The following is a 22,856-nucleotide window of genomic DNA, read 5'->3' as shown; positions in this document are numbered from 1 at the left end:
CACCACAATCATGGTGTTGGGGGGAGCCTGTTTTCACAGGCCCTACCAAGGTACTAAGGATTTCAAGATGGGCCTGAAAATGGAGTATGGTGGTCTTAGCCCAGGTAAATTCAAAGATGCTCATCTCCAAAAGATAGGCAGTTAATTGCAAAAATCTACATTTATGTAATACACAAATTAAAGGCCTATCTAAAGCATCTCACAGCAATGGCACTGATTGATTTTTAAGATTCTAAGCAGCTTTTTCATATGGTTCCAACTCAGCTGCTAGAAATCTACCTACACACATGATCTGCATCAGACCTGTGAGGAAGATTAGGTAAAGTGGATTAGGGAATATGTGGGGCCACAACAACTCATCAGACTGTCTAAGGCATGTCTACTAGGGCTTGGCTTCCGTACCAGTGGAAAGAGAACTCATACTGATGAAATAATGGATCTTTAATTCAAACAAGAACATAGGAACCATTGTCACAATGTTTCTTAAAACACATTTGATTTCAGCCTGTGGTCACTTAGGACCTCCCAAACATTTCCCTGTTCATGCGTTAAGGCATGGAAGGAGTTGTGATCTTCACCTGTGGAGGGGACATCCACTCAGATGAAATCATCGATCTGTAAAGTGGTAAAGCAAGTGCTGAGGCAGTCACTGACGTTAGGCAAACGCCAAAGTACAAGTTGGGGAAATACTGAAAATTGTTCCCTATCCTGTCCCACAATGACTTCGATATTGCAATGAAGTGGTGGTACTCCAAAATATTCTTGCTCTGCCATGTTTCAGGTTTATGGGAATTTGGCAGCTGCTACACCAAGATTCACTGATGTGATTTCTCCCCCAAATTGCTAAAAGTATACTGGGAATTCAAGCAACACAGATGATAAAAGAAGGGTATGAAACTGAATGAGCCCATCAGAGTCAGCAGTCCGGTGAGGAGTTGAATTTACTCTCCCTTTAAATTTGTGTCTGTTCTGACACAAGTAATTTGATTCTATGTAATAACTGTTCACCTATTTTCTATCATCACATGGGTCACTGAGAATACTACTGAACACTTGGAACAAAGCTGTCTGTGCTCTGCCTCATCCACAGAGAAAGTGAATCCAGAATTTAAGTAAATAAACAAATCTAGTTTGCTTAGAGAGGAAAAAAAATGGAAGACGATTTCATTTTGATATGAAATTTAAGACAATATCCATGAAGAAAACTTCATAGCCAAAAACAAAATCACAGACTCTTACAGCTAAGGTTGTCATCTGGTCTAATTCCCTCATTTTTTTTGGATGGGCAAACTGAGCTCCTCAGATGGTGAGTGACTTATCCAAGGTCATTCAGGGAGTTGGTGCAGAATTAGAACTCAGATCCTGACTTCCTTCTCCATGCTTCCTTTCGTACACTAGGAAAACTTAACTTCTCATTAAGGATGTAGGAAAACTGGCAAGACTACTGGCAAGTGACAATAAAAATGGGTTTTGAGAACATTCTATAAAATGATTTCAGTGTTTGTTATTTTGTGGGATGATAGACTTCTACACACACACCCCTCCACACACACACACACACACACACACACACACACACACACACACACACACACACACACACACACACACACACACACAAATTGTAGTTTAAAAAATTTGGGGCTCAGATTCAATCCAGCTCAGACTCTGTCTAGCTGGGATTCTATCTGGCCCGCTTGTGAATACAAGCATTACAAATACTTAGGCTCCTTAAGAGGCAACCCAATTAGGCGAATCTTTAATAAACTTTGTTTTCTTTGGCTTTAAAAAAATAAAATAAAAATAAAAAATTTGGTTCTGGGGACTTCTACAAAGCAAAAACCAAATGGAAAACAGGAAATTAATTACAGAAATCTGCATTAATGTAATACATAAATTAAAGGCATATCTAAAGGAACTCATAGCAAGAGTACAAATTGATTTTAAGATCCTAAGTAGCTTTTTAATATGATTTAAACTCAGCTGCTAGAAATCTACACACATGATCTGCATTAGAGCCATGAAGATTAGGAAAAGTGAATTGTTCTCCATTCCAAAAGACATTCAATATGGTGAATTTTACAACAAACTGCAATCTGTTTAGTCAAAACAAATACTTTTAGGAATCACATTTTTATCCATATGTTTAAATCTATTTAATACATCACTTGTGCATGAGTACCTAAGTTTAAAATTAAAGCAATGAAGGAAAGTCTGAGGCAAAGATATTTTAGAACACAAGTATCTTAAGGGTCAGCTTCCATAGTAGTGAATAAGAGAATTTAAATTTGAGGTTCTCAATCTTGTTTCTTTATCTTTATTATCACACACAAATAAGGTGAACTTATTCTTGCTCTCTGAAAATAATTTACTACTGGCTTAGGTACCATAAGCCAGGCAAAAACTGATGACGGTGGCATCTTATTAGAAATGTCACTCTTGAAGACAAGTTTGCAGGTAGCATTTTGGATCTCATAAGCTTACCAAAAAGTTCACAAGTTCATCTTCATTCCCAGTTTCATCGGCCAAATGTTATTTTTTTCTCCCTATAGCCTGTCTTCTGTATGCCTCCCTGCTTGAATAACTGTGTGATCCCACTGCTGGGGGACCCTCCGATGATGCCAGAGAAGGGAGCAAGCCCACGTTTCGAGTACCCATATTTACATTATCCTGGGTACCCTCCATACCTCAGCCTACCTCCTTTTTACCACTCCACTACCATTATACAAGCAGGAGTAGGGGTGCGGTGGGGGTGCACAAAAAATCATTTTTCTGTTTCATGCAAGCCATGGGCAAAGATTTTATTGTCCAGTAGCTAACCTACCGGTGACTGACTGGATTTCTGAAGCTAGTTAGGCTGTTCCTCAGAAAGAAGACTAAGTTTGTTGCCGGAACCATACTGGAAGTCTTAAGTGGCACAGTACCATGCATTCCTTTGGCATATTCTTTGGGAACCCAGGATGATTTTCATTGTAACCATGAAGTAGACTTGGTGGAGAAGAGATTCTAAGTTAGCATCTGCCAGACTACTGTAATAGCCTTCTTAAAAGTCTTCTCACCTCCACTCTCTATTTTCTCCAATCCATCCTTCACACAGCTGCCAAAATAATCTTACTTATACACAGATTTGGATCACATTACTCCTTTGCTCAAAAATCTCAAATGGCTCCCTACTGGTCACTGAGAAAAAGGCCTTCGTGGTCTAGCACCATTTTTCTGCCCTTGTCTCGTGCTACTCCCTTCTATTCATGCTAAATGCCATCCCAAAGCATATCTTGGCCTCATGTGCAAGTCTCTGTTCACTCTGTTCCCTAAGCCTGATATGTCTTCCTTCACTCACTTTGTATTAGGGAACAATCAAAGATTTCCAGGCAGGAAAGTGATATGACTAGATATATGTATAAGAAAGGCAGTACAAAGGAAGATTCACTGTTTTCTTAACTGGATACAGATTTTTAGATTTTAATGATGCCTTTTGTTTTTACTTCAGTCATTTCCAGATATATTCTTCCCCCACCTTATCAAGAGAGCCTTCCCTTGTAATAAAGTGGAAAAAAAAAACCCCTTAATCTGATATTCTTCAAACAGCTAGACTACACTGTGGTACATTATGTGCTGTGTGGGGGCACATTTTTATTGCTAACTGCTATGAATAATATGAAGGGCAGATATCACATGTCCTTAAGTTTGCCTTTAGGGAATCTTGGTAACATTTAAAGGAATGCTCCAGAGTGTGCTCTGTTACAGATAATTCTAAGATCCTCTACTCACACGATATGTTACTGGTCTAGTGAGATTGCGGTTACATTTCTGAAGTACGATCAGGCTCAGAATTTTATACTGACAGTTCATGTGTGTTTCTTAAGAATTACATGTGAAACTGGTCAAATGTAATGAGGCACTATCCATGCTTCACAACTATAACAATGTGCTGAATCCCAGAATACATCTATTTACTATTCGGATTTTGATCTTAACACTACATCCTCACTATTTTGTTTGATATGGATTTGGGGAACCTGGGTTTCTACAAATAGTATTTCTGTGAACAAATCACTTAACGTTCTCAGAGTTTCAGTCCTCTCTCATCTGTAAAAGGGGAATAAAAATACTCATTCTACCCCTCTTCAAGAACTTTGAGGAACTTAGCAAACCTTAAAGGGAAATACACACACATACATATATACCTATGTGTTATTTTATTGAAATTACTCTCCTTCAAAGGTAACATGCTACCAAATAAAATAATCAATTTAACAAAATAATAAAAGTGACTTGTAACCTTCAATGGAAGTTACTTAACCGCATGACTGATGCTGCAATGCAAGTCATACAGACAGCTCTGGAAGAGAAAGGCAGCCAGGTTTTCTGGTATTAGTTAGTTAGACCAAAGTGATATCCAGTCTTGGTTAACCCATTAAATGACTGCACATCATTTTGATTATGGGCTACAATGATGTACTCCCTGGCCCAGAGAAGATCTTAGATAGCTGCTGTAAGTATCTTGTTTTTGCTATAAAAGCACTGATCACATTTCTGTCTTATTATATTCATGCCTATACATCTCAGTTTGTATCTGCCTTAAAACCACAAGGGCCAGGGTACAGTGGGATGATGGTAGCAGGTCCAACAAAAAGCACCTGAAGGCCAATTCCACTGATCCTTTCAACTGAGGTAGCTACCTTTATTCATTCACTCATTTATTCATTGGACAGTTCTAAGCACTGGGTGTGTACAACGCATCTTGCTAGTGAATTATTTGTTTCTCTTCCAATTCTCACATTCATGAGGGCTAACTTTTCTTGCCAATGGGGAGTGGGCTTTAAATGACTCCTGCCAGTGACCAGCCAGACAATTAGGATGAGAATGGGTGTCTAAAACTACCAGAGAATAAATGAATTCTTCCCATGAGATGAGGAGCAAATCTTAGAATAACAAACTGAAAATAACTGTGGTTAAATGGATGGGCTTCCAGACCCTAACTTATTCTTCATTATCCTTGAGGAGTTTAAGGAAATATGTTTACACTGTCTAAACTCTCAACAAGTATTTGTTGAATAAAAAATGTATGTACTTATCGTATCACAAGCTCTGGGAATAAGGGTAATAATAACTCATATAGTAGGCACTTAATAAATGCTTGCTGAATTAACTACACGCAAAAAGCTTTACTGCTGTTTAGTAGTTAAAATCTTAACAAAGCATGGGCCCAGAGGGACCAAATGAATGACAAACAATACTGTATCTCAGTTTCAAACTAAGCTCGTAAATCCAAATGTGAATCCTGACCCCAATGCTCCTTATTACTTGTTGGGATAGACTCAAAACTTCCCACCAAGGCTAGCCTTCTTGACTGCTCCCAACCTCCCCTCTCCCACTTATCCAATCTGAGCATGTGTTACTCACAACCTAATCCTCTGGGAAGCCAGACTAGTCTTACTGTTCTCTGTTTCTGCCTCCACTCATCATGTTTTTCCTATCTTGCTTCCAGAACCTTTCTGATCCACATGCATAACTTCCCTCAAGAATCAGCTCAAGACAAAGCCTTCCCTAACACCTCACCCTCAAATCACTTCCTAACTTACACAGGCAGATAAACAACCAGGTGATCTCTAAAGGTCTCTTCCAGATCTACCACACTGAATTAAAAGTCACACTACCAGTCACTATAACACTTCAGTTTTCAAAATGATACACCTTCTTTCATTAGATCCATATACATTCTTAATAAATGCCTGTGAGCTTGAACTGAATTGCTTCTATATTATCTTGCAGTTCCTCCCTACTTATTTCATGTTCTTCAGAATTTTGCCTGCCTTTTCTGTACTGCCTATGCCCTTCAAGCTTCCAAGTACTCTGGGGAAGGGTCAGAACTTGAGGGTTACTTATATAGCCTTCCCATTAACTCTGGTCTCTAAGATCCAGTGCCTTACTAGGCTCTTAACCCTAGCCCCACTGCCTCCTACTCACTAAGGGAAACTGCCAGATGGTAGCAGAAGTATAGCGCTGGAGTCAGCGGGCGAGAGTAGAGCCAGGGCAGGGAAATTAATTACATGCTGAGTGACAGGACTGAACAAAGAAGGGAACAAAATGAAAACACCCAAACAACTAGATGAATTAATTGCCCTAGAGTGTTAACTTTTGTTATCAGTATCCTAATGTATCTTGGACACTAGAGGCCAAGTTTGAGGGCTGAGAGATTATCACCTCAAGCTACACTTAGTTTTAAGGGTTTAATACCAGCCTGACTGAAGCCCATGCACACTAACTAGACACTATGACCTAAATATATGCTCATTTTCAGTACCATAAATACTGAGTGGCCAAAGACTAACCCTTAATCACGATGTTTAAAATGAGGGAATTAATCATTACCTTTTGAGGGGCACATTTATTCAATGTACGTAGAAACCAGCACCAGAAACAAGTTTCTCGTTTTGTGCACCCCTTATAGTATTATTTTTGACTGTGAATTAATGAATTGGCTTTTCCCTCTGCTTCTCCTCTCTGAATCTGCTAATTCCTGGGTTTGGGACCTCAACACCTAAGTAGTCACTCATCTACCATTGCTGCAGAATCCACCTTGGGACAAAATCCCTTGGCAATGGAGAGACACCATAACTGAACTGAACATTTCAATGGCACACCTTAACTCAACTATAAATCAGGTTCTGCTACTCCTCAACCTAAACTTTCTTCTAGTGTGAGAAGACTGGAAAGTACACCCAGGATTAAAGTGGTGCAGGAAGAAATTGTAGGCAAACCATGGGGCAGTGTCTGCATGTACGTACTGAAGTACAAAGCATCCCATATGAAGAGTATACATAGGACAATGCTTAATAAATACATTAATGGCAGTGACGTGCTTCCAAGGGAAACTGATGGCTTCAGTCATTCTGAACCCAAAGTGAGAGAACTTGGTGATTGAACTGCTTTGAACCCAAAGTGAGAGAACTGCTGTCAGAAGCTAGCTTTAAATCCCTGAACAGTCAAAATGCACAAGATGATGTGGAGCTGACACCTCATGGTCAAAATTAAATGAATGTTTTTAGTGTCGGAAGCTCAAGGGAGAAGAAGGGGAACTTTGGGAAGGAGGAGGTCCTTGCTGAAATCAATTTGTTAGGAAGGTGGGCATGGGGTTGGATGAAAGGGAACGGACAATGAGAAAGTAGTGGGGGCCAGGGGTGAAGAGGAGAAGGGGGTGACTCTTTTAGAAAACATCCAAGGGCACTTGGGGTCAGGGCAGATGTAAGTCAGGGAATCTGAAGGGCAGCATAGGATGAATGCAGTTGTAACATAGGAAGCTATCAGGACTTATGGTTATTGGAAATCAGAATCGTTATGGTGAAAGGGGATGGAAACTTCAGGGGATCATATTATTTTAGGTCAATTTTGGGGTGGGGAATTAATAAAGTTAGGCAGTCAAAAAGCACTTATTAAGCACTTCCTATGTGCCAGGCACTGTGTGAAGGCTGAAGACTAGCCCTGGGGATACAAAGAACAGGATAGTGTCATGGGACCAAAATGAAGGAAAGGGATTGTGGAGGAAGCAAGAGGCTGGGGATCTGAGCAAAGGTCATATCTGCAGAAAAACCATGATCTTTTCTGGATAATACTGTTATCCTCTTTGGATCCTTTTGGGGCAGCCAGGTGGCGCAGTGGAGGGCTGGGCCCGGGGTCAAGTATGACTTGAGTTTAAAAGTGGACCTCAGACACTAGTGGTGGGACCCTGGGCGAGTCCCTTAAAACTCTTATCTCCCTCAGTTTCCTCAACTGTAAAAACAGGGAAAATAGGAGCTCCTACCTCTCAGCGTTGTCGTGAATGAAGCAGTATTTGTAAATAGTCCTGGGCACAGTGCCTGGTACACAGGAGGTGCTTAATAAGTGCAGGTTTCCCTTCCCTTCCCTCGGAGAGGGCCAGGACAAAGGGACAAGAAGGGAGAGCGGCCCCATTAGCTCTTATCATGAGCCTTTCATAGGATAATAACTTTAGGGCTCTCAGAGGTCCAACCCGGTCACTCTCTGGATGGGGGTAAAAAGACCGGCCCAGGGTAAAACATCGCGCGGGTGGGCACATGCTGGTGACTGACAGCTTGACGCTGGGTGCAGCGATCCCCTGAGGAGAGGTGCCAGGGATACCTCTAGGGCACGGACTGGGGGAGGGGGCCATGGGGCAGAAGGTGGAGAGCCCGGCCTTGGCCCTCGGGCCCAGGAGGTGTCCGGACTGAACCGGCAAACGTGGGGAGGGTGGACGGGTGGGTCCAGGTGGAGGGGGAACAGAGTGCAAAGGTCACGAGGACAGCGGCTGGGGGGGGTAGGCGGAGGAGGAGGCCTGATCACGCGCGGTGGGGGCGGGTCACGGGAGGCGGGATGGGGGGGGCCCGGACCCTGCTCTGGGGAGGGGGCGCTCTGAGGAGGAGCCGGGCCGGCTTAGGCCAGGCCTACCTTCCTTCCCGCCCGGATGCCCCATTTGGGCTGAAGAAGGCTGGGCATGCCGGACTCGGGGCCTCCTCTCCCCTTTGAGCCCTGAGCCCGCCCGGCTCCCCCGACCCGGGACGGCAGCCCCGTTTTCCCCGCAGCCACCAACCTGACAGCCCCCGAGGCCGACTCCGCCGACAGACCGCCATGCACCGGGCCCCTCTACCAGCGCCGGCCCCGCAACCCGCCTGCGCCATAGCCCTCCCGCCCGCGCGCTGTGCTGCCTCGCCTGAAATACAGGTTCCGGGGCCGGAGCCCCCACCCCACCCGCCCGCCTGACGGCCGCGCCCCTACAGCCACCCCGGAACCTGCATGACTACAGCACAGCGCGCCCGGTTTCCGCCCCCTGGTGAGGCGATTCTTCTGCTTATCCTGGTTCCGGGGCAACAGGAGCCTGGGCCACCAGGGCAGTGGTCTGAGTCTCTCAGAGGCTCCCTCCCTGCCCCGGCCTCTCCCCTCCCCCTTCGAGGGCTGACGCCTAGGTAGAGGGGACCGGGGGAACCTAGAGCTAGGGGGCGTGATGGCGTCATGACGCCGCGCCTGGGAGGTGTTCCTGACGCTGGACGTCGTTATGGCAACCAGCAAGCCGCTGCCTCTCTTGCCTTGCGGTCTGGATAAATCATTCCACGCTTCTCCTCAGCGGTATTGGGAGGCCAGGAGGGGACCGAAAGAAGCCTGCCAGGACCCAAGTGCTGGCGGCCGCCCGCCTGGCGTCCTAGGATGTCGCGAGCCGGGGAGCCTGTCGGGACAGGGCTAGGGAGAAGGGGGGCAGTTCTGGGGATCACCCCCGAAGGTGCAGGCCCTGAGGGTTAGGGCCGGGTCACGTCTTATCTCCCCTTAAAGTAGCTGCTCATTGAATCTTTGTTGCAATGACGAAATGGAGAGAAAGAGGCCCGGACAGGCTCCGGGCTGCTTTTCCTTTCGCCCTTTGTGTCTTGCTACTTTGTATCTAGTGCCTGTGACGCGGCTCCGCGGGCCTTAGAGTCCTCTCAAGGTGTCCTCTTTGACCTCAGGATTCCCCCATTAGAAGGGCAGCTTCTGGAGAGCAAGGACTGGCTGGCTTTTCTCTTCATATTTTCTTAGCATTTGTGCCTTTGGGGTGGTTCAGTGACTCTTCAGGATCCCCTTGGGGGTTTTCTTGGTTTGCCATTTCCTTCTCCAGCTCATTTTACAGATGAGGAAACTGAGGCAATCAGGGTGAAGTGACTTGTCCAGGGTCACCCAGCTAGTGAATGTCTAAGACCATGAACATGAGTCTTTTTGACTTCAGACCTGGCTTTTACCCACCTCGCTTTGTTTAGTAACTGTTTAATAATGCTTCATTCAGTGGCCTCATGCAGTCCCTTGGTGGTCCAAGCCTACCCACTGCTTTGGTGCTTTCTCCTACCCCTCTAAAAATCAGTAACAACAAAAAATTAGTCACCTTCTGTCACATCCCCTTAGGGTCCTAAGTGCTTCATCTAAGAAATATTTGTTAAGCTGCTTAGTATATTCAGAATACTGTGCTTGGAGCAGTGTAAAGAGCCTTATGTTTTGGAGTCAGAAGACTTGGGTTGAAGTACCAGCTCTGTAGTTGGGTGTCACTGCCACTTTTCCCTGTCTGGGCCTCAGTTACTTCACTGTTCCTTCAGTAACCAAATCCTGTGAACCTAGGAGAGATTTAAAGTTTTGATTCCTGACTTATAGTCTAGCAGATCAATTGAGGCTTAAAGTATTAGTGGTTGATATTGACTTGACTATTGGTCTTCATATTTAGCTATTTAAAAGTGAATCCTTCAAAATATGGAATAAATACTAAAAAGGGATTGTAATGATAATATTTGTGAGGATATTTTTGACTCGGGGTATATTTACCTCCCTCTATGGGTAATCCTGATTGTGCAATGTATTGGAGCTCTAATTGATGCAAGCTTTTAGGAAAAAAAGTAAGAGAAGTGGTAGGTATTCTTGAAGTCAATATGGTCGAGTGAATTGAGCACTGAATTTGGAGTGAGATGTGGCTTTAAGTTCTGACTCTGCCAAACTATTAGCTCTGTGACTTTGGGCAATTTTTTCCCCTTAGGTTTCTCAGCTGTATATCCAAGATAATAATAGTATTAACTGCCCTGCAGCATTAAGATGACCAAATAAGATAATGCATGTAAAGCATTTTGTAAAGATTAAAGTGCTATATAATAAGTTATCATTATAATAACTGACCAGTTGTCCTGATGATGGAGACTGGGTAACTGAAAGGTAAGTCTGGAAGACTATTGAGGGAAGAAAGCATAGGGCCTATGCAAAACTTCAGGGTTCGCACTCTTTTAGGTAAGTCTACCACTGCCAGATGCCTTCGTGCTGCTTGCTACTTACCACAGGGTCATTGACTGGGATGCTTTTTCCTTCTGATTTTTTCCTAATTCATCTCTTCAAGTAAAACGTGTTCCTCTTGTGCCACATTCCTCAAGTGGTCTACTTTCTGCAATGTGACAATATTGTCAATAATAAAATTGTTATTGGGTTAATCAGAGAAACTAGTTTGTACTAAATGTGAATGTATGGCCTCTTCCAGTTACCTGATGCCTTCAAGTGTAATGCAGTGAAAGGAATACTAAGCTACAATTCAGGAACTTTGTCTCAATTCTGTGCGATTATAGCCAGGTCATTTAACTACTCTGGGATTCATTTTCCTCATGAGTAAAATGCCAGTGTTGGACTGTGCAATCCTTTAAGTCCTTCTCAGCACTAGTATTTTATGATTCTAATTCAATTAAAAAATACATGTTCAGAGGAAGCCTGTAAGGAATTATGCTAACAGCAGGTGATCTCAGGAATGTTACAGATTGATGAGAGATTTTTAGGTAGACTTTTTCTATCCCACAAATAGCACCATATAGCTACAACACACAATATAATAACCCTGGACACAGCGTCATATGAAAGAATAATCAAAATAACTTTGTAGCTCAGAATTCAAATCAGATTCTTAATTTTGTAGGCTGTGGTCATATTCCCTACTTCTTTGTACAGTGGGAGCTTTGTTCTTTGTGGTGTAGACTGGGCTGATTCAGTCAACAGATATTTATCAAGTAGTAGTTGTAACAGGGTTAAGTGATTAGCCCACATTCACACTGCTGGTAAGTGAGGACAGATCTGAACTCATGAAAATGAGTCTTTTTGACTTCAGGCATGGCATTCTATCCATTGTGCCACCTAGTTACCTTGTAGTATTTGCTACCAGAAAATATCCTGATGTGACCTCATGTATAGGGACATTCCCTCTACTTTTGTAAAACAACTCATTCATACCTGTCTGTCCTGTGTGATTCTTGTCCGCAACCTCCCATAGAGTGTCCATGTAATTTGTTGGGGACCTTCTTCAGTTTCTCCTAACCTTGCAATGAGAGTTACCAGTGAAGTTAGATTTCCATTGATCAGTCCACATTTTTTTTTAAATTATACGTTTCTGCAATGACATTCTTTACTCAACTTCTTGTTTGTAATGCTCATTCACCATGTCATTCTCCATTTTTGTTCAAATGATCTTCAGTTTTACTTGGAAACTGTGGAGTTGCATGATTTGAAACCATAAAACAACAATACTAGAATACTGGTATTAAAAAGATAAACCTTTATCTGAAATAGAACATGAAAACATTAAAATAGCGTTGAATTTTCCCGAAAGGCAAAACAAGCTCATCTCCCCCCTCTTGTTCCATTCTGGGGTCAATCCATTTGCAATGACTGTTCACAGTACACACATATGTTGATAAACAATCTCAATGAGTTCTCTTTTCAACTCTATATCATAGTTTAGACAATATATGTTCTTTGTGTGCTTGGTTTTTCCTGTGTGGGTAGTTAAGACCAAATTCTTTTGAGTGATTATTGATCTCATTCCAGATGTTCTGCAGCGTTCTAGGTTCAGATGCAACCAGCCCATTGGTATCTGTATATGTGACATCTGAAGGACCTTACCATCTGTAGAGAATCTTTCTTTTCAACGTGAATTCTGCTCTGGATCTCCATGACAGTGATGAATATGTTTGGTGAGCACATATATTCTCTTTTATTCTTTACCTGATATTAGTGATCAAATGGCTGTCAAGGTTATTTCTATTATTTGATCTTTCCTGGAATCTTAGGTAATTTTGACATTGCATGGAGTTTTTTGGAGGAGAGTTTTTCTCTGTTGAGAGAATATTTTCCTGTATTGAATCAAGTGCTTTTTAAAATAATAAACAAAGAGTAAATATTCTCTACATCTTTTAGTCCGTTGTGGAATGGTAAAATTGTGATCTGCTATGGAATGTTGTTTGCATATACATGCCCATTCCCTTTTAATACCCTCATAGTGCATGTGCAAATTAGTCTTATAAAAATTATCTATAGAAGGGAGAGTACGCCTGTGGTAAGTAGTTGTTGATATTCTTTCAGTTATTCTTTTTGAGTAATTATAAGTTCAGAGATTTAAAATTTTTCTATTTCATTTTGTTTATGTTTAGCATTATTTTATTAATGACTTTTTTGCATAACAGTCATTTCTACATACATACGTACCCTGATTTAATAACCCTTTCTTGTAACACAGAAAAATAGTTAAAAATAAATTGAATAGAGTGATGAAGTCTGACAGTGTGTATAATGTTCTTCCCTTCCAGTCTCTTGCCTCTCTTCAAAACGGAGGGAGTTATGTCTAGTTACCTATTATTTGGGACATTATTGCTTTTTCAGTTACTTAGAGTTTCCTTTCTTTTTAATGTCCTTTTCATTTATATTATTCTTCTTTGGCTCTTCTTATTCACTGTAGATAAATTGAACATGTGAAGTAAGATGCTGCAATTCAGGAGGGATGAGAAATGCTCAGGAATTAAATCCTGTAGACACAATGGAAAAGAATTGTATAAATTGAACATGTGAAGTAAGATGCTGCAATTCAGGAGGGATGAAAAATGCTCAAGAATTAAATCCTGTAGACACAATGGGAAAGAATTACAGTGAAGAAAAATGGGATTTGTATGAAGAGATGGATGTGGATGCACAAGGAGCTCACCAACCAACTTAGATTTCAAAAAGATGTGTACAGAAGATGGAAGCAGAGCAAGGTATGGAGAATGAATAGAAGAGTATGAAATGGTCCTATAAAAATGATTTCAGGACTGCTTAAGCTCAGAATGAGCTTTGTGACTAGCAAGAGGACTTAAGGCAATAAAGTTTTGTTTTTTTTTTTAAATAGCAATATTGTTAGGAAAAAAGAAGATTCAGAGGAGGACTAAGATCTTTGAATGGATTGGACCATGGCTATGTTACTGAACACAGAGAGAAAACATAGCTGCTGAATTCATATTTGGATAATGTTTTCTCGGCAAAAGAGAATGAATTTTACACTGGAAATGACAGAACACAAATGACTAACAAGGGGGCTGATACACAAGATAGGTAAGGAGATAAAAGGTATTGGCTGCTTTGGAGTAGTTCAAAATACCTGGCCCAGAGGAATAACCTCCTAGGATACTAAAAGGGCTGGCAGATGGGATGACTGAGTCACTGTCAGTTATAGTAGATATAAATATTTTTGTAGATATGGGTCTTTTTCCTTTTTTGTCTCTTTGTGGTAGAGACTTAGTAGTGGTATTGCCACGTCAAGGGATATACACAGTTTAATAGCTTTTGGAGTATAGTTCCAAATTGCTTTCTAGAGTGGCTGAATGAGTTCATAACCCTTATCAATATTACATTAATGTGCCCATTTTCCCACATGCCCTCTGCCATTTGTCATTCTCTTTTTTGTCAACTTTCTCAATTCAGTGAGTGTGAGATATTACCTCAGAGTCATTTTAATTTTCATTTCTCTAATTATTGGTGATTTAGAACATTTTTTCATACGATTATTGATAGCTAAGGTTTCTTCCTCTGAAAACTGCCTATTCATATATCTTGATCACTTATCAGTTGGGGAATCTCTTATTCCTATAAATTGGAATCAGTTCCCTAAATATTTTAGAAATGAAACCTTTATCAAAGAAACTTGCAGCAAAATTTTTCTCCCATTTACCTGTTTTTCTTTTAGCTGCATTGACTTTACTTGTGCAAAAACTTTTAATTTCATATAATCAAAATTATCTGTTTTACCTCCTGTGAACAACTTTATCTCTTGTTTGATCATTTCTTCCTTGCTCTTCTAATTTGTTTATGATGTCACCTTTTATATCTACATTATACTCATTTGGAGCTTATCTTGGTATATGGTGTGAAATATTGGTCTATACCTGGTTTCTGTCAGTGACATTTGAAAGATCATGGATAAATGGGAGAAGTACACAAGATTGGAGAAGAGCCAATGTTCTGGTTTTCAAAAAAAGGATAGAGAACAGAAATTTCAAATTAAAGGTTAGTGGAAAAATTCTCAAATGGATCATTGTAGAGTGGTTGTTGAACATCTTGAAAAGGTGGCAGTGATGGCAGAGCCCACCTAGCTTCATCAAGAGTAGGTCATGTCACACTAACCCCATTTTCTTCTTTAGGATTACTAAATTAGTAGGTGAGGGGAAATATTATAAATACAATTTGCCTAGATTTTAGCAAAGCTCTTGATAAAGTCTCTCATACAAATCTTGTCAAAAGATGGAGAGATGTAAACTAGATAATAGTTAATTCAATCAGACAGATTCAGAACTAGATGGTTCAACTAAAAGAGTTAGAGATTCAGTGATATTGTGGCAAGAGATCTCTGGAGGAGTATCCCAAGGATCTGTGTTTGATCCTATGCTGTTTAGCATTTTTGTCAGTGATTTGGAGAAAAGCATAGATGGAATGCTCATCAGATTTGCAGATGACACAAAGATGGAAGAGATAATACTCTGGATCATAATCAGGATTCAAAAAGGTTTTGAAAGAGCTTTGAGCTGAATTTAATAAGATGAAATTGAATGGGTATAAATGTATAGTCACATTTGAGTATAAAATACAAGGTAAGGACAAGCATAGAGCGTAGTTCTAAAAAATATCTGGGGATTTTAGAGGATTGGAAGTTCAGTGTGAAGGAGAAAATTATATAGGAGCTAAAAATGCTAATGCAGCTTTATTAAGAGAGCCTGACTTCTAGGAATAGGGAGAAGATAATCCCATTGTACTCTGCTCTCGTAAGACCTCATCCAGAGTGTTGTGTTCAGTTCTGGAAACGACCACTTAAGAGGGATGTTGACAAACTGGAGAGTGTCCAGAGGAGAACAACCATGGTTGTGAATGGGCTAAAGTTTACGTCATATAAAGATAGGGTGAAGGAACTGGGAGAAGAGAAGACTTAGGGAAGGATATGATCATTGTATTCGCATAGTTGAATGGTTGTCATCTGGAAGAGGGATTAACTTTGTGGTTTGTCCCTGAAGGGCAGAAAAAGGAGCAAAGATTGGAAAGAGACAAAGACTGCAAAGAGACATATTTAGTTAGAAACCAAAATAAAATGCTTTCCAATAACTAGAGTTGTCCAACAAGTGTAATGGACTGCTTCTTCCAAAGGTGGTGGGTTCCTTCTTCTTAGAGGTCTTTGAGCAGAGATCGGGTGACCATTTTTCTAATTTGTTGTAGTAGGGGTTTATTTTGTGTATAGGTTGGACTCGATGGCTACAGAAGTCCCTTTCAACTTTAAAATTCTGTGGTTAGAGAGGTTTGTACAAATCTGCCCATAATTCTCTGACTTCATCATATTCAGTCAGTGGGTCACTCAGTGTCTGAAGCGCTGTGCTAGGTCCTGTGTATACAAAGACAAATATGAGTTTGCCTTAATGGAGTATATGTCCTACTGAGGGAGGTAATATGTGCATAAATAAGTATGTACGAAGTAAATATGTAATTAGGTTCATCCTATGGAGCATGCTTGGAATTGCCCGCTTGGTTCCTGGTTCAGGATGACTATGTGGGAATATTGGATCTTGCTCTCAGTCATATGTGACTCAGGGCTAAAGGGCTTGTATTTTACTTTTTTTTTTAAAGGACATTTCCCCCCAATTACATGTAAAAACAATTTTTAACCTTTTTTGAAAAGTTTTGAGTTCTACATTCTATTCTTATCTCCCCTTTCCCCTTTCTGAGATGGTAAGCATCCGATACAGGTTGTAAATATGCAGTCACATAAAATATTTCCATATTAGTCATTTTGTTCAAGAATACTCCAACAACAAAAGAAAGAAATGAAGGAAGGAAGGAAGAGAAAGAAAGAAAAAGAACAATGAAAATAGTATGCTTCAGATGATATCTGTTCTTTCTGTGGAGTCAGATAGCATTTTTCGTCATGAATCCTTTGGGGTTGTCTTGGATCATTATATTGCTGAGAATACTATTTCATTCACAAATGTTCATCGTACAGCATTACTCTTACTTTGTACAACAGTCTCTTGGTTCTGCTCACTTCACTTTGTATCAGTTCATATAAGTCTTTTCAGATTTTTCTGAAATCACTTTGCTTGTTATTTCTCATAGCACAATAATATTCCATTACAATCGTATACCATATCTTGTTCGGCCATTCCCCAAATGATGGGCATCTCCTCAGTTTCCAATTTTTTGCCATCACATAAAGAACTGCTATAAATATATTTGTACAAATAGGCTCTTTTTCACTTAAAAAAATCTTTTTGGAATGAGATCTAGTAGTGGTATTGCTGGATCAAAGGGTATACACAGTTTTATAGTCTTTTGGGCATAATTCCAAATTGCTCTCCAGAATGGTTGGATCAGTTCACAACTCAACCAACAGTGTATTAGTGTCCCAGTTTTTCCACACCCCTCCAATATTCGTCATTTGCCATTTTTTGTCACATTAACCAATATGATGGATGTGAGGTGGTACCTCAGGGTTGTTTCAATTTGCATTTCTCTAATCAATAGTGATTTAGAACATTTTTTCATTTGACTTTGAATAGATTGCTTTGTCTGAAAACTGCCTGTTCATATCCTTTGACCATTTATCAGTTAGGGAATGAGTTGTTGTCTTATAAATTTGACTCAGTTCTCTTATATATTTGAGAAATGAGGCCTTTGTCAGAGACACTTACTATAAATCTTTCCCCTAGTTTTCTGCTTTCCTTCTAATTTTGGTTACATTGGTTTTGTTTGTGCAAAAACTTTTAATTTTATATAACCAAAATTATCTGTTTTGCATTTTGTAGTGCTCTCTGTCTTTTGTTTGGTCTAAATTCTTCCCTTATCCATAGCTTTCCTAATTTGCTTGTGATATCACCCTTTATGTCTAAATCATGTACCCATACCTTATCTTGGCATATGGTGTGAGATATTGGTCTATACCTAGTTTCTGTTATACTGCTTCCTCAGCAGTCAAATAATGAGTTTTTGTCCCCAAAGCTTGGATCTTTGGGTTTATCAAACGCTAAATTACTATGGTCATTTTCTACAATGTATTGTGTACCTGGTCTATTCCACTGATCCAACATTCTATTTTTTAGCCAGTACTATATTGTTTTGATGAGTACAACTATATAACAATTTGAGATCTGATGTGGCTAGGCCAACTTCCTTCACATTTTAAAAATTGATTCCCTTGATATTCTTGACTTTTGTTCTTCTAGATGAATTTTGTCATTATTTTCTCCATCTCTATAATATAATTGCTTGGTAATTCAGTTGGTTTGGCACTGAATAAGTAGTTTGAGTTAGGTAGAATTGTCCTTTTTATTATATTGATGTGACCTACCCATGAGCAAGGGGTTTAAATAATAATGAGTTTTTTGCTGGTTCCAGAACCACATAAGTGGATGATTCAATGAGTGTTTAAAAGGGATGATCTTCACCTTCAGTTTTCTCTCTTCCTTTCCAGCTTTGAATCATATCAGGACTGTTTTATACGATTCCACAAAGAGGGTTGGGGCAGAAGGAGGCTTGTTCTATCCCTCCAAATGGCCTCCAAATGGCCATGACATGTATATTTAAAGCACATATTCTACTTATGCAAACCTGAACCTGGATTTAGGCTGCTTCTTTAGTGTTTCTTCTTTTTTGGTCTTGGATGAACAAGTATCATCCCCAAGATGAAGGTGTCCAGCTTGGGAAGTGAACTTATGAGTTTGAGAGGTTCAAAGGTCCTGAGTTCCAGTCAAATCACAGCTAAATAGTAGCAACTTAGGAGTCTCTGTCTACTATTCCTTGTTTGAAGTTTGTTTTCATTCAATGCATGCTAGTGAGTGTTTACTGTTAATTTTGTGTGTAGGAAATGAATACCTACCTCACATGTGATTCAAATTGTAGATTGAAAACGTTTCTAATCTGCTTTTATAAAAACTCTAGATATAATCCAAAATCATCATCATCAACAACAAGCATGTATTAAACATTTAATATGTTTTGTGCACTGTGATAAAGGCTGGAGATATTTTTTAAAAGGCAAAAATACAGTTCCTACTCTCAGGGAACTCACAGTCTAGTATGGGAAGCAGCAGAGTCAGGAGGTCCTCAGGGTGCCAGGAAGGGGGACATGTGAAGTGAAAAGAGAACATAAAACTTCTCATTAGAATCTAGGCTCCCCCAGAACTGACCCCAGTTGGACTGCATAACAAAGTCCTGAGTAACAAGTCCCCTAAATGTAGAAGGGAGTAGTACGGTACCCCAGACACTGATCACAGCTAGTTAGAAATAAGGTAAATTTGTTGGGCATGAGCTCTAATCACTGAGGGAACCAGGAAAGGCTTCATACAAGGTTTTGAAGGAAGAAGTAGGATTTGGGGTGGCATAAATGAGGTTATTGTATAATAACGTTCCTTACATTTATATGCTACAATTTGCTCAGCTATTCCCCAAATGATAGGTACATGCTTTTTTAAAATCAGTTCATTGTTACTACAAAAAAGTGTTATGAATATTTTGTAATGCATTGAGGTCTGAAACTTTTTATCTTCTTTTTATTCCTTTGGCATCTTTCTCTTCTTCAGATATATTGAAAACCAACCCCTCAATGTCTTCTATGGTACAGACCCTCCCCAAGGGTGGGGGACCTGTGGCCCTGAGGCTACACGTGGCCCTTTATGTTCTCAGGTATAGCCCTTTGACTAAATCCAAACAAGATATGTTATATGAAGTTTGGATTCAGTCAAAGGGCTGCATTTGAAGACCTACAGGTTACCCTAGTCTAGTCCTACTTTTCTAATATTTGTTCTCCTCGGCACCATTTTTATATTCTCTATAAATGTCTGATAGAGTGATGTTAGTATCCAAAATCAGTTTGGTCATTGATGGTAAATTTTGATATGAAAATCTTTTTCTATCATTCTTCTCTTTGTTGTCCTACTTTTATCTTTAAAACACCCTTAGGATTACTTTCCTTAGTTGAATCTTTTACTAGGCTTTCTTTAAACTGAATTTTCTGTCCATATTCTTTGATCTAAGAATTCAAGTGCTACACACATAATCCAAAGACATCAGAGATATGAAGAAATGTCCCATATACACCCAAATATTCATAGCAGCATTTTTTGTAGCAAAGAACTGGAAATGAAATAGATCCCTATTGGGGGATGACTAAATAAATTATGCTTTATAAATATAATGGCATATTACATTTCATTAAAAATAACGAATACAAAGATACAAAGAAGCATGGAAAGACTTATATGAACCGATGAAACAGTATATATGATGACTACAAAAATGTAAATAAAAGGAACCTTTCCCGCAAATGAAACTAATTGCTGGATAATATAAATAATAATAATGATAGTAATCATACCTGACCAATGAAGGGAGAGAAAATAAATCCTGCTCCACTCTCTGTAGAGGTGGAGACTAGGGGTGACATATTATCTATGGTATCAGAGTCACATGATGTATTGGTTAGTTTTCGTGAACTGATTTTTTTCTCTGTGTGTTTATCCTAGCCTATAGGGCATGGACCTTAGTAGATGTTTTCTCCCTCCCACTGGCAATCTGTAATGCCAGTCAACACAGTACACTTGAGGGCCACTGCGTGAATATTTATTTATTTAAGGGGTTGACTTGCAAGGTATAATAAGTCCTCTATTTACTCAAAACTAAACCTTATTCAACAAACTAAAGCATTCATAATATAATATAACAACGTAACAACTTATTACCAGGGTAGCCACATGGTTTTAAACAAAACATATCATTCAGCATATCCAAAGTACTTGTTTATAAAATCAGAGGATCCCAGGCTGGGTCTTCCCTAGAGCAACACATTCCCAGAGATAGCAGAAAATACAACACACTCCACTCCTAGGTCATAGTAGGTTACAATACCCTCAATCAAAATGAAATGTTCAAATCCCAAAAGTCTTCTTGGGGGGTGTGTCCTTATTCCCAAAACTTGTGTCTTTATATTTTCCAAACACTGATTAACTGTATTTGTTTGCAGCTGTAGATCACATGACTGCTCTGTTCTACTGATCTACCTTTCTTTTGCTTAGCTGTACCAGACAGTTTTGATAATTACTGAGTTATAATATAATTTGAGATCTGATACTGCTAAAACTCCTTCCTTTACAATTTTTTCCATCAGTTCCTTTGATATTCTTGACCTTTTGTTCTCCCAAGTGAATTTTGTTATTTTTTTTCTAGTTCTGTAAAGTAATTTTTTGATAATTTAATTGGGATGACATTGAATATATAGATTAATTTTAGTAAAATTGACATTTTTATTATATTGGCCCTGCCTACTCATGAAAAATTAATATTTCTCCATTTATTTAATTCTGATTTTATTTGTGTATTAAGTTTTTTATGGCTTTGTTCATGTAGATTGTGGGTTTGTTTTGATAGGTGTATTCCCTGGTATTTTGTACCATCTAGAGTTATTTTAAATGGTATATCTCTAGCTATCTCTTCCTGCAGAATCCTGTTGGTAATATATAGGAATACTGATGATTTATGTGGGTTAACTTTATATCATGCAACTTTGCTGAAATTATTGATTATTTCAGTTAACTTTTTAGTTGAGTCTTTAGGATTTTCCAAGTATGTCAGCATATCATCTGAAAAAAGTGATAGTTTTATTATTTCATTCCTTATTCTGATTCCTTCTATTTATTTTTCTTCTCTTATTGCTATTGCTAGGATTTCCAATACAGTATTGAATAATATTGGTGACAGTGAGCATCCTTGTTTCACATCTAACTTACCGGGAAGGTTTCTAACTTATCCCCATTACAAATAATACTTGATAACGGCTGCAGGTAAATACTTCTTATCAGTTTAAGAAAAAGTCCATTTATGCCTATACTTTCAAATGCTTTTAATAGAAGTGAGTGTCATACTTTATCATGCGCTTTTTCTGCATCTATTGATATTATCATATGACTTTTGTTACCTTTATTATTGATATGATCAATAATATAAATAGTTTTCCTTACGTTAAACCATCCCTGCCTTCCTGGAATGAATCCCATTTGTTCACAATATAAAATCTTTATAATATATTGTTGTAACCTTTTAGCTAATATTTTGTTTAGGATTTTTGCATCATTAATGCAATTGATCTATAATTTTCTTTCTTTGTTTTTAGTTTCCCTGGTTTAAGTATCAGTACCGTATTTGTTTCATAAAGGGAGTTTGGTAGGACCCCTTCTTTGTCTATTACTCCAAATAATTTATTTAATATTGGAATTAGTTGGTCTTTAGTTTGATAAAATTCATTTGTAAATCCACCTGGTCCTGGTGCTTTTTTCTTAGGAAGCTTATTTATGGCCTGTTTGATTTCTTTTTCTAAAAATAGGTCTATTTAGACATTCTATTCCTTTTTATGCTGATCTGGGAAATTTATATTTTTGTAAATATTCTTCCATTTCACTTAAGTTGTTAAATTTATTGGCATGTAATTGAGCAAAATAACTCCTTATAATTACTTTAATTTTACCATCTTTAGTGGCATATTCACTCTTTTCATTTTTGATAATAGTAATTTGGATTTCTTCTTATTTTTAATCATATTAACTAATGGTTTGTTGATTTTTGTAATACCAACTCCGAGTTTTATTTATTAATTCAGTGGTTTTCTTACACTCAATTTTATTAATTTCATATTTAACTTTTAGGCTTTCCAAGTTAGTATTTAAGTAGGCATTTTAATTTGTTCTTTTTCTAGTTTTTTAAACCGCACACCCAGTTCATTGGTGTGTTCTTTCTCTTTTTTTATTGATACAATAACTTAGAGATATGAAATTACTGTCTTTGCTATATCCCAGAGGTTTTGACATGTTGTTTCATTATTGACTCTTTAATGAAATTGCTGATTGTTTCTGTTATTTGTTCTTTAATCCATACATTCTTTAAGATTAGGTTGTTTAGTTTCCAATTGGTTTTTTCTATGTTTCCATGGTCCCTTATTAAATATAATTTTCATTGCATTGTGGTCTCTAAAGGAAGCATTTAATATTTCT

The 22,856-nt window shown here is 39.0% G+C and overlaps 1 protein-coding gene and 1 long non-coding RNA gene across 11 annotated transcripts in view; one reads left to right on the top strand and one right to left on the bottom strand.

Annotated features, from left to right (window-relative positions):
- ZNF76 (zinc finger protein 76) overlaps positions 1 to 8,680 on the bottom strand; it is a 36,204-nt gene extending 27,524 nt beyond the window's left edge. For both annotated transcript variants that reach the window (XM_072641844.1, XM_072641845.1), the window contains exon 1: positions 8,588 to 8,680. The gene's annotated coding sequence lies outside the window, so the exon portion shown is untranslated. The remainder of the gene's footprint in view (positions 1 to 8,587) is intronic.
- A 35-nt stretch (positions 8,681 to 8,715) lies between these two features.
- Positions 8,716 to 22,856, top strand: part of LOC140525991 (uncharacterized) — a 75,403-nt gene continuing 61,262 nt past the window's right edge. For 4 of the 9 annotated variants that reach the window (XR_011974188.1, XR_011974185.1, XR_011974187.1 and 1 more), the window contains exons 1-4: positions 8,716 to 12,506; positions 13,268 to 13,562; positions 13,694 to 13,896; positions 21,535 to 21,653. This is a non-coding gene — a long non-coding RNA (uncharacterized lncRNA). The other 5 variants (XR_011974183.1, XR_011974186.1, XR_011974189.1 and 2 more) reach the window with 4 other exon arrangements.

This window comes from Notamacropus eugenii, chromosome 2, assembly GCF_028372415.1.
Source record: "Notamacropus eugenii isolate mMacEug1 chromosome 2, mMacEug1.pri_v2, whole genome shotgun sequence".
In the NCBI taxonomy this organism is placed as follows: Eukaryota; Metazoa; Chordata; class Mammalia; order Diprotodontia; family Macropodidae; genus Notamacropus; species Notamacropus eugenii.
The sequence above is the reverse complement of the archived record's forward strand: the minus strand, read 5'-3'. Positions and strand labels throughout refer to the sequence as shown.